General features: G+C 44.3%; 1 non-coding gene and 1 pseudogene across 1 annotated transcript; one reads left to right on the forward strand and one right to left on the reverse strand.

Annotated features, from left to right (window-relative positions):
• Positions 1-5,678: 5,678 nt before the first annotated feature.
• LOC141940006 (uncharacterized) lies at positions 5,679-7,412 on the reverse strand (annotated as a pseudogene).
• A 4,947-nt stretch (positions 7,413-12,359) lies between these two features.
• On the forward strand, positions 12,360-12,432 carry TRNAF-GAA (transfer RNA phenylalanine (anticodon GAA)). The gene has a single exon. It is a non-coding gene; the product is annotated as a tRNA-Phe (tRNA).
• Positions 12,433-12,858: the final 426 nt, after the last annotated feature.

Consider the following 12,858-nt stretch of genomic DNA (forward strand, 5'->3'; position numbering starts at 1 on the left):
GGATAGGGCTGCAAGAATAGTCACCACCATGGATCCAGCGGTGTCCCTGGGCATGTCTGCCCCTTTGAGGCTTGTCTAAAGGGTCCGGACAGTGCAACTGCAAGGAAGTAGGGGGGTGCATCCTTCAATACACTCCCGCTTCTCTGGGCGACATCCCCCAGACCAATTCACAGGCCGCAGCAGCTTCTCTTGGAGGTTTGCACAGACACAAGCAAGCTTTGAGGTAGTCGTATGACATTTCAGTCTCACACCACCCTGTGGCTCAAAGATTGCTTTAGGACCCATGGTGGCTTTAGGTAAGGAGTGTTGTTTAGAAAAGGCTGGAAAAGAGCATTTTATTACTACTTCATTGAATGAATTATCAATTATATAAAATATGAAACAATATATAGCAAGAAGAAGAAACATTAACATGACAAAATCACATAGCAAAAGAAAACAGGGAAAAAAACCATCTGTCCATAAAATTTTCACATCTGAAGGTTTTGGCTAGTGCACTGCATGGACATATTTAACATTGTCCAGTGATGAGGTGGCTATAAATTCCATGTTGGTCACAACGTGTTGAACTAATTGAATAAAGCAGAGAATAATACATGGCAAAACCAGTAATAAGGCCAAATCGTGCAACATAGAACAATATTAATACTAACAATGGTTAACAATATTCTAACCAAACATGTAACAAAGGTAACAATAACAGTATCAATTAACAGTATTTTAACCTAACATGTCTAACCAAAATGTGTCCCAGGCTGGGCCTAAGGACATGCTCCCGGCCCTTGGGGATTGGGGGGAGAAGGTGGTTGTCCACAAAAACAAGTACAACTGTGAAATGGGTTACATGGACACTTACAAGACCAACACATGCATATCACAAGGGAAAGCATAACAAGAGCTACCAGAGTAACCACCACAGAATTAAGTATCAACAGGGTATACATTTCTGGTTGTTGTTGTCAGTTGTGGAGCTGAAGATGGTGGTCTGGCTCACTGGAGCTGGGGTCTGCCTGTGCAGCAGGAAAATCTATTTCCACGCTCCCAGCCCAGAGTGCACATGTAGTTTAGACCTGGGTACTTTCATTTCGTCTTCATGGGTGGCTCATGGCTACACTTATCCCCTGTAAGGTAGTGGGGTGTTATATCACCCCGTGACTGGAGTGGTGGCCATTGTAAGTGAGAAAGAACACATGCATTTATACAACCTGTATGATAGATGGTGCCTTTTTACGTATGGCAGGAATCTGTTTAATGCCATCGGGTGAAACAGTAGAGACAAATTGCATGTTTGATACAACGCTTTGAATCAATTGTATAAAACATGGAATCAAACAAGGTAAAAACACTACCATAGCCAAGGCACGTAACATATAAAACAAGATACGTTTAACCCACAGAGCACCTGGAAGCCATGAGAAGGGATCAAATTCCCAACCTTTCCAGGTCTAAACAGGGACATGAGCTGGTTTCCTAATCCCAGAAGTTATTTGTTTGACCACCTGACCATTGTCATCAATTTTTAAACAACAGTTTGAATCATTTAATTTACCACAAACACCCCCTTCTTCAGCTGACAGGTAATCAAGAACCATACAATGTTGGAATATTGCAGTTCATATTTGCGTGGCCTGGTCTGCCAATAGATCCAGGGCATGAGCGGTCTCATTGGTGATAATTTCTAAAACAGCTTGTAATCGAATAATGTGATTCAAATTATAAATAGGTTCTCGAGCACCACTAATCACTTCATTGGGGTTCCAGGTGGCCCACTGAAACACCTGCACTATATGGTTTTTATCTGTACTATTGGCATGTAGACAATTTCCAAACAGTGCATCAAAGAACTGATCTCGCATTACCGCTTTACAACCTTCCCCTGTAGGTTCTTGGTATGAACATTTTACCCAACTATTGTGAGTTTTACATGTGTTCGGTTCCATCTCCCTTGGTATTTAGAACAATCATAGGGTCTGCAATAGGGATCATAACAATCAAAGCCTGGGGATAAAGTCCATTCACAAACACTCTCCCCGACTCGTACTCCTTTCTCTTTTGTCTGGTTAAGGCAATAAATACCTTTTCCAGGAAAATGGAGTCACCGGGGATTGGCATCCTCAGTCCAGAGTCTTGTCCCATCATGGTCTGTACTCAAATTGCTGACCCACCACTTAGGTTGTACTGGTTGGGCCAGCCATGGCCAATCCTTGAATCCTCCTGGACCTCCACACACCCAACAATTAGTAAGGTTAAAGGTACTGGCAACAGAATGACGTAAAGCCACAAATTTGTTTTCCCCCCATTCTCGGTTAACACTTAGAGAGCTGAAGCTTCCCCAGGGACCGAGAGAGAGGAGAACGGTCACCCAAAGAAGTTTCTGTGATGATAGACAATACATCCTGAAAATATTAATAAAGCAGTAACCAGTGTCACGATGCATATAGTTAAGACTTTCATCCCTTCTGTGTTGAGAGCTGTGGTCCATGTCAGAGCCAATCGATACCTACAAAAGAAAACACAACATCCTCTGTTCGATATGTGGAACCGGAAGCAGGTTATGGTTAGAAAGATGGAATAATCCATCTTGTGTTAATCTTATGTTCCTTTCCGTAGGCATGTTTTGCCTTCCAGGCATATTTGTTTATCAGAGTTTCCAACAGCAGGGGCACAGTTCCCACCGTGGGGAGTTTGACCAAAACTGGTTGGCCTGGAAAGTGCGACGGGTTTTTAGGAGGATCAGGGCCGTATGGGGCTGGCATAATAGTTGGGGCCTTCGGACAGAATGCTGTAATTTTTGGGCATCCGTTCATTCCCCAACGACTATTAACACTAGTCACAGCATCCCATAGTCGCTCAGCCCATCCTGATTTATGTGGCTTGAGGAAGCGCTTTAACAAACCGTTCATTCTTTCCACAGTTCTGTTTGCCTGTGGATAATATGGAGTATGGAACACCCATGAAATCCCCTCTCGAGTTGCCCACTCTTGGACTAATTTGGCAGTGAAGTGGGAACCATTGTCTGATTGGATTGGATGCAGTTTGGGGAAGGTGCCAAACCACCCCTTCAAAGCTTTCACTGTGTTTTCCCCCATTGCTCTAGCAAATGCCTTGGCTTGGGCCAGCCCAGACACTATCTCTACCCCAACCAGCACGTAATGCTTTCCTTCTGATTTCCGGAAAGGGCCAATATAATCCACCTGCCAGGCCTCCCATAGCCCTTTCCCTTCCCTTAAGTGCAGGGGATCACCTTCTAGGGGATGTTTTTCTAAGCGGGTACGACATTGTTCACAAGCAGACACACAAGTTTTACATTCTTCTCTGGTAACTGGCCAGCCTCGGGCTTGGGCCTCACAATAGAGATCCTTGGCCCCGGAGTGTTTTCTTTTCACATGTACCCATTCTAGCAACCGTTCCCAATCCTCTGCTATTTGGGCATTCTGCAGGGGAGCCAGCCGGGCTAGCTCGTCAGCTTTGCCATTCTACTGGCTTGCAGGGGTATCATCCTGCTGGTGGGAAGCCACCCATGCTATCACAAAATCCCCACATTTGGCAATATCTAAGATTTCTTGCCATTTCTCCTTTTGCCACACTGGCACCCGGTTTACCTCCCAGTTGTTCTGTTCCCAAAAAGGGAGTCATTCTGTGCACCCTTTGAATATTGCAAACGAATCTGTGTAGATATACACTGGAGTTCTCATCCTTTCTTTGCTGTTGAACACACTCCATGCTGCTGCCAACTCCCCCACTTGAGCACTACCCTCACCCTCAGTAATTATTTCCTTTTTAGCATCCACATTAATAGCTACAGCCCGATACTTCCACTGTTTGCCCTCTCGCTTAGCGGAGGTGTCTGTGAACCACACGTTCTGCAATTCTTCTGAAAAGGGTGGGGCAGTTCTGACAACTGAAGGAGGAGGAGTATCCCTTTCCAGAAGGTTTGCCACTTCTTCCTGTATGTTTAACACCTTAGGGGTACCTTCAGTGACTGTGAAAACATTACAATAATGTTCAATTTTAGCGTACCATTTCCTTATGGTATCCCTATGGACCACCCCGTCAGGTGGAGGAGATCCTGCCAACACAGGCTTAATTACCTTAAAGGGTCCCCTCAAGACTATACGTTGTTGGCATATGGTCCGCTCTGCTTCTCTAAGAGCCAAACTCACTACAAACAGATCCTTTTCCCAACTGAGATACCGTTTTTCAGCATCCTTAAAACTCCTAGAGTAAAACCCAATTGGGTGGGTAGGACCATCTAGTCCCTTTTGCCAAAAGTGAACTGACAATCCTGAGCATGCAAACCCCTATTCAATCTGGACAGGGTCAGTGGGGTGCTAGCTTCAAACACCAACAGTTGCAATGCCTCATGGTGGGCTAGAGTCCACTCCCAAGCTGCCCCTTTCCACAACAGGTCATATAAGGGTGGTACAATTATTGCAAAGTCCGGGATATGCTTTCTCAAAAAACCCAATAATCCTAAGGCACGTTGCAGCTCTTTCTTATTTTCTGGGATCTTTACCTGATCTAATGCTGAGAGGGTGTCCAGAGGAATACAGACTGACCCTCCTTTCCACCAGATGCCTAAAAACTTAACCTTACTGGCAGGAGCTTGAATTTTCTCCTTGGGTATTTGAAGGCCTATTTCTTCCAGATGGTTGATGATTTTATCCTGCATAGTCTGCACCGAGGCCATGACATGTCCCCCTATTAATATGTCATCGATATACTGGTAGACCTTGATCTCCCCTTCTGATGGAATTATTGCCAATTCCTGCACTAGGGCATGGTGGGCCAGGGTAGGCGAGGGTTTATATCCCTGGGGCAAGTGGGTAAAGGTATACTGTTGCCCTTCCCAAGTGAAAGCAAATAGATTTTGATCACCCTCTTGGAGCGGAACCATAAAGAACATGTCTTTCACATCAATAGTTGCTAAGATGGGGTGGGCCTGTTCTTGAATGGTTGCGATTAAGTCAGCTATATTAGGTACAGCCGCAGTCAGGGGGCCAGTGTTTGCATTCAGACGCTGATAGTCAACAGTCAACCGCCATTTTCCATTAGGTTTGCGTATCGGCCACACTGGCGAATTATACAGGGAATGGGTAAACACCAGAATTCCTCGTTGTTTGAGATCTTCAATCACTGGGGTTATCCCTTTCCTGGCCCATAATAGCAATGGGTAGGGTTTCACATTGGTAATTTTGGAGAGGGGAAGGGTAGGTGCCACTTGCAGTAAGCGCACCTCTGCCCAGGGCATCTCGACTGATTGCCTGATCTGGGGAATGCCAAAAGACCATGAGTTTCCCTGGGTGTCATGCCACTACCTGCCTTTTAACACATCTATACCTAAAAGATCCATCTGAAAAGATCCTATGGCCACCATGGTGTTGACAGGGTTTTCCTCTCCTGGTAGCCATAGTGTCACCGAAGTAACAGGCATTGACTGTGTTTTTCCCAGGGCATTTAAGACAATTAGGTTCTTAGATGGAATCGAGACTCTGCATTGTTTTGCTTCGGTCCGCATTAGCGCAGTGATTTGTGCCCCAGTATCAATTAAAAAAGTTACCGGCCTTCTCCTTGGTCCTACAGCAACTGTAATCAGTAAATCCCCTTTTATATTCAAGGTGAGTTGTCTTAAAAACATCCATCCTCTGTTCCCCCCCCACCTTCGGGGGACGGAGGGTCTAGTTTCCTGCCACCTTCTTTTCCCTGGCCAGCTCCTCCTCAAGGTCTATCAAGGGTGGAGCATTAGGGGTTGGTCCAAAAGTGACTTTTTGCTCTGACCATTCCTGCACGAGTTTTTCTAATTTTTGGGTTGGGAGTCTGTCCATCAAGTCCCAGGGAATGCCTTTCTGAAGCCTTAGATGCCATAGTCCCCGTCAAGTTAGGGGCTTCCCTTTTCTTCGGTTATTGCCTCGGAACAGCTCCGAGTCTTGGTCCTTCATAAGTGATGGTTGCCGCCCATTAACTTGCTCTGCTGCCCGTATAACCCTAGTTTTGGTTCTTTGGGACAATCCACCAACAGGGCCATATTTTCTCCCAAAATTAATCAATTCCTGTGCTACCTCCCCCCACATCCATACTTTCCTTCCTGACTGCCGCTGGTCAGGGGTCATTATCCCCTCCAGAGCAGCCATAACTCTTTCTCCTTCAGGGGTGTTTTGAATCTTCCCTTGTAATTGAATCCCAATGGGTTTTAGGGAGTCAGGAAGTTCCCGTATCAGGGGGGTCATCCTCTCTGGGTCCACAAGCATCATCATTGGGGAGCCCTGGTTAGGCTTGAGCTCCCGATCATACATCATCTGGACACAGGCCGCCTTCTGCACACTTTCCACTAACCGATCCACTGTACCTGTTATGGCAAGGGGATCTCCCCTCTCCAAGGGGTTCAGCCCTCCAGCCCAGTACGCAGCTCTCTGAGTTAACGACCACAGGGCCTGGTGATTACCAGTAGTTAGAAACACACCTGGACCCCAATATCCTTCCACTTCCTTCTCTGACAACAAGATTCCATCCCCCCCCGACAGAGACACTCTCCACACCTACTCTGTCTCCGATTCCTTTGCAGTCCTTGCAAAATCTTTTCTCAACTTTGCTAATTCAGTTGCTGTAAATGGGACTTCTTTAGTGATAACCTGAGGATGGTCGTTATAATCCTCATACAAATACTGTGTTTTAACCAGAGGATACATATGGGGGGGGCTTTCTGCAGTTTCCTTTGCTTTCTGCAAATCTTCTTGGGGATAGATTTGCCGTATCCCCTTCTCTAAAAGGTTCACCTGTACCTCTGCCAGGGTATCTGCCTCCCCCAAAAGCTGATTCCTCAATTCCTCCTTTAATATTGCATTTTGGTTCCTTTCCTCCCCCAGTAACTCTTTATTTTCTCTCAACTGTTCCTGCAGGGTCTTTATTACCATTTGTAGGGAGTCAATTACAGTACCAGCCTGACAAAGCCTCTGCTTTCTATCTTCCACCGCCGCTGCCAGACTCGCTCCCAATACTGCACTCCCAATACTCCCAATAGCTTTTTCTTTCCCCCTCCTAACCTTAGCTTCCTTCTGCAACACCCTTATCCTATCCACTACACTCTGTGGTTGAAACCAGTGGGTTTTCACCCAATTTTGCCCCTGGAGTGAGGGACGAGAATGATGTACCTCCAAAAGGTCATATAATTTATCTATCCCTTCGATTGGTGAGGGGACATGTATAATCACAAGCATTGGCTGCCTTCTGGGCGGCCATTCTTTTTTTTTTTTTTTTTTTTAACACAAAGGGGCTATCATCCTGAGAGGGCCACACATTAAAATCCAAATTTCCCCTTTTCTGTCTCAGGAGGCCACACCTTAATTAATACACAAAAAACCCCAATATTACTATCCACACTTCCTCCTATTCACTCTTAGGAGGTTGCACCTTCATTAGATGCTTTCTGTTCCCCGAGAACCCTGTTCATGTATAAAACAGGGAATTGGTACTCTCAGGGAGGCAGCACGTAAGTTCCAAGCACACCATGAACCTGCCCCCTTATGTTCCTGAGAGGTCCCACTTAACACAGCGAGGCAATACGGCACTCTAGTGTCTAGGGATCCTGTCCGTGACGCCAATTTAATGTTCCGATCCAATGTCAGGGGAGGTTTCGATACGATCCCAAGAGCGAGATTAAGACACAAACGAGGTCAAATGCCATATACCCAAAACAGGTTTTTATTATTAAAGAAGTGAAGAGGGGTAGCGATAGGACAGAATGGAAGGAAAAGACAGAAATAAAGCAAGGATGTGGGATAGGGCTGCAAGAATAGTCACCACCATGGATCCAGCGGTGTCCCGTTGGTCCTCAGTCTTCAGTTCTTCGGTGGTGGGTGCACACGGATCTGGCTTCGATGGTGGATGCACACTGAGCAAAATTTTCTGCTGCCTTTTTAAGTTCATGGTATCTGCTGATTAGCATATCTGCTCGCCTTTAGTTTTTTTTTTGCTTCTGGCTTTTGGGCAGAAACATTTGCCTCTTGTCAGTTCATTATCAATGCATGCATGGGGTCTGGCCTACACTATAGAGCCACAAATGGCTACAGGATGGGGCCAACTCAGCACACCTCTGCCCCTTTGAGGCTTGTCTAAAGGGTCCGGACAATGTAGCTGCAAGGAAGTAGGGGGGTGCATCCTTCAATACACTCCTGCTTCTCTGGGCAACATCCCCCAGGCTGCAGAAGCTTCTCTTGGAGGTTTGCACAGACACAAGCAAGCTTTGAGGCAGTCATAGGACATTTCAGTTTCACACATGGTGTAACTGGTTTCTCTTAAGTAAGTAAACATGCTGAAAAAGTCGATGGTGGTTTTTTTTTTTTTTTTTTTTAATTTATTATTTCTTCATTTATCCTAAAAAAATTATCTTCACTTTTTTGGCTTTGAGGTGGCAGACATAAAGGGAAAACTTCATGGTTTTATCACTTTAGCTTCTGCACTTGGCACAGTCCCAGACCCTTATCTTGCCTCTGGGTAGAGCTGCAGAAGCACAGGACTAGGATGCTATGGTGTACTTGGAAATTGCTGCCACTTCTGAAGTCTCTCAGAAAATGGGAGTTAACTCTCAAAACACAAATATGCACAGAAGTCCTTTCCTCATCACCCAAAGTGCAGAAAGAATGGAGCTTGGGCCATTTGCCTTAGCTTTGCCCCTGCTAGAGTTTTGGTAGTAACTGAGCATGAACCTTCACGGTACTGAGACGGGTAGCCTACAACTCGTGCTTCCTTTGGACCTACAGAGCTCCCAGCTTCGTCATGCCTCTTGTGTGTTGCATGGTGCTGTTGATAAAGTGCTGTTCTTGGGTGGTAAGAGTCATCTTACAAGAAGGATAAACAGTAAGCATCTAGGCTTACCTTGGCACCAAGTATGTGTTCTAAAGTCTAGGAATGGGTTATTGAATGTGAGTTTTCTATGACAAAGTGGGATAATAATACTATACTAGAATTGCATTGCACTTGTATTTTGGGGATTTCTGATACTTGGTTTGGTAATAAAAACCTTCATTTGAGAAGAACAGAAGTTACAGGATGTAACTGGAATACTTGGCTTACCAGATACTTAAGGTTAAGCTTCTACTGATTAATCACTTCAATTTCGTTGTCAAACACACATTGCTGGTAACATTAAAATATTTTCTTAATTTTTATATTTTCTTGTGATACAGCTTCCTTACAATATGCAATATTACAACATACAATTTACAATATACAATATTACTATATAAGAGTTAGTTATCCATCTTACTCTTTTGTATTTTTCAAAAGCCAATACCAGAAATAGCTGAAGTACTGCAAAGAAATATTTTAGCTGTATTTATGCTTACTGTGACAGCTGCTCTGGGTGAACTGCATGAAAGGATGTATCTTTCACATCCACTTATGCTGGAATACTGGTTATGTGATGTGTCTTTAATTTTAGGAATAGAGATTAGAGATTATTAAATCATTATTTTAAACCTTACAAATAGGTACAGTGTCTTTGGAACATGAAAAATCAATTAACTTGTGGTAGTGCTATCAGATCAGAAACACACATAAGAAAGCAGTAGTGTGTAAAATTGGTTTATTGAATAGCTCTTTCTGAAAGTTGTTTTAAATGTTTAGATGCTGAAGATGCAAGCTTTGACATTTATGTGACTCTCCAAACAAGTAATATTACTGGGAGTGGATTTTTCAAAAGGATCTGTTAATTTTTAGTGGAAGCTGTTCTAGTTCATTTAAATGTTTTTGAAGATTTAATCCTTTCAACTGTTTGAAATTTTTTTTGGTCAGTGTTTGTATTTTTATATAAAATAAATACATACATGCTCATTTTAAGAATATATAAATACATATATTTAAAAAAAATAATCTAGGAGGCTTTTTCAGGCTTTTTGCTGTATATCAGGTTGCTTTAGCAGGTGAGTGCTCTGCTAGGAGCATTCCTTTCACAGGGAAAAGTCTTTACTGTTAAAGGAAACAGCTTATTTTGCCATTAACCTTCTGGTTTCTGTAGAAGAAAAGGATAAAGAATCAACAAGTGAACTGTTAATGTGGAGAAGTGTAATACTTTTAGGTTTTATTTCTCACTGTTTTTACTTGGAAGATTGAGAAGCATTTCTGCAGAAGGCAAAGGTGGTGAAGGTATGGTGAACATAGCAATCTTTCAGTCCACTCTTCCTAACAAAGTGTAACGTAACAAAGGTTATGCTAATAAAGGCATTAAACGTGTATGTCACTTAAATTGCTAAAGCTTTCTAAAGGAGAAGGGCTGTCCTTTGGCGAAGGGTTTGTGTCCAGGTTCCATCAGAGGCAAGAGGTTCACACTTGGGAAATTGCTTGGTGACAGCTGTCAGTTCTGCATCTCTTTTTGGGGCTGCTGTTATGGGTCAGATCAGATCTTAAGGAAGCAGCTCCTGAAAGCCCGTGTGCATTGGGGAAAACCAACATCGCTACCCCATTATTTTGGTGTACCACAGCTCCTATTCAGCACATCTCTTGCAAAGCAGCAAGTGAAGGAATTTGGCAGCTGAGGCAGGGCTGTTTGCAGTCCACCCGCCCTGCAAGTTGTGGTCAGTGGGGCCTTTGTGTGTGTATATTGCTTCCAGGTTGTGTGGTGGAGATAATCTTTGCTTTCTCCAAGGCTTTCTCTGGTCTGACTTTGGCACTTGCTTACATTTCTATGCTGCTTGGCATTAAGGGCTCCCAGCTGTGGTTGAGGCTGGTTTACGCTGTCATCATATGATGGACTAGGAAATAACTTTTGTTTGTCCAATCCCTATTCTGGAGGGGTTCAAAATAGCACAGATTTATACTATATCTGAGACTGAATTGTCCTCTTTAGTTTTTGTTTTGTTTTGCATTACCTTTAGTTTTTATTTCCATTTCACCTGGCAAAACAAAGGTTTCTAAAAATAATAAAAATTAGAATAACCTGTTGGTCCATAGTAGCTCTGATTTTTGTGATAATGTATGAAAAGTCTGAAGTCAATAGTGTTTTGACTTCTATGCATGTGGAAGTTTACATTACACATTTGGAGTTTATCTGCAGCAAAGATTACAAGATTGTGTTAGCTGCATCAGTAGGAGACACACTCGTTAAGTGATTACATTCATAATTTCTCAGCAAAGCAGTCACTGCCACTGGCAATGAAAAATCATGAGAATATGAGATTTTGTCTCAGTATGTTGTTAGCACATGTCTTCAGTACAATGGTGTGGGGTTTTTTTGTTTTTAACCTCTCCCTAACTGAAACGTTTTCTTTAAGAGTTTTTGTTTTCAGTCATTAAACTGCTGGCCCAGTCCTTAGCATTGTGACTTCTGAAAATATGTCAGCTCCTGAAGAACAGTGGTTGCTCACAAAAGACTTTTTTCAAAAGTGGGATAACTGGAGGAAAAATATACTCTGAAAGTAAAAGGAAATATGGCGGTATATGTCACCAAAGATTCACAGGGCTAGTTTGGGAGAAGGCTGCTTCTTCCACATTCAAAAAAGGAGGGATTTGTTAAACTCCTCTGTAACTGTGGAAGAGAAAGAGGTTGGTTTGGCTTTTTTTGACTAACAGGAGGGAGAAGCAGTGGACAATCTTGCAAAGCAGCATTTCTCCCCACACAGCACGTAGGGAATATGAATAGATTATGCTCTCACATTTCTAGAGTCATGGGATGTGCAAATAGACACAAACTTGAGACATCCAGCACCCTTGCCACATGTGCTAATGTATGTACTTGGGTGCATCCTCTACCTTGGACCTGTAGCCAGAGGAGTTGCCTGTTGCCTAACAGTTGCCTGTTGCCTAACCAACAATGTGAGAACAACTGTGTTTAGCCAGGATTTGTGATTTATGCAGGCACATAGAGCTTCTCCTGTGGAATGTGATTCTCTGAGCAAGACCATGAGAAAAGGAGAATGGAAGGTGCCCTTTTTGTTCGTATCTATTTGTGGTACATCAGCTCTCTACAGAATTTGTCAGACTTCAAAACAAAGTCCCTGAACACTGAAGCAAAAATGCTGCCAATTTAATGCTCCTGAACCCCACAGAATATTCGAGTTCCTGTTAACCCCCAAATAATCCAGGAAGTCACAGCCGAAACACCTTTATCCTGATACTAAATGCATGTAAGTTATGTATTGTGCATAGATGTATACATGTAGTTTTGTGTTATTGCTGCATTTGTCTTTGCCTTAAGGCATAGTTTTATTTGCAAAGACCCGTCATCAATTCGTTTGCGGTATTTATGGTATCCAGCAATGTAGGACGAGTAACGTCTGTTTTACCCAAGTAATGACACGCCAACACCAGCTCAGTGACAGGTGAGAGAAACGCCTTAGTATGATCGCGTGAAAACACACAACGCGAGAGCCGAAATAGCTCAGTTGGGAGAGCGTTAGACTGAAGATCTAAAGGTCCCTGGTTCGATCCCGGGTTTCGGCAGATAAGTTTTCTACTTTTCTCTCGCTGCTCGGAGGTGGCGGCAGCCGCCGCTCTCCGCGGGCCCCAACTGCTGTGTAGGGCCCGCCCCGGGCCTGCCTGATCCCAGCCGCAGCCCGCGCCGGGAGCTGCTCTGTCGAGCTGGCAGCCACCGCCATCGCCCCATCGGTGGCGAGCGGTCATGTCACACGTGTCGCCCACGGCCGCTGGCGGGGAGCTGGGACAGCGCGCCCTGCCGTGGGCCCGCCCGCCGCGCTGCCAGGGGCTGCGGCTGCGCGGGCTGGCCTTCACTCTCGTCTTCCTCGGTTACTTACCGTAAATCTGGCCTCAAAAGAACCTTCCAAGACTTGGTTGGAAGTTTTAGAAGGCAGGCATTCTTTGTTGCAGCGCTAGAGACACGGGGAGTCACCCCACCTAACGTGTATTCAC

The sequence above is a fragment of the Strix uralensis genome, chromosome 2, assembly GCF_047716275.1.
Source record: "Strix uralensis isolate ZFMK-TIS-50842 chromosome 2, bStrUra1, whole genome shotgun sequence".
Taxonomy (NCBI): domain Eukaryota; kingdom Metazoa; phylum Chordata; class Aves; order Strigiformes; family Strigidae; genus Strix; species Strix uralensis.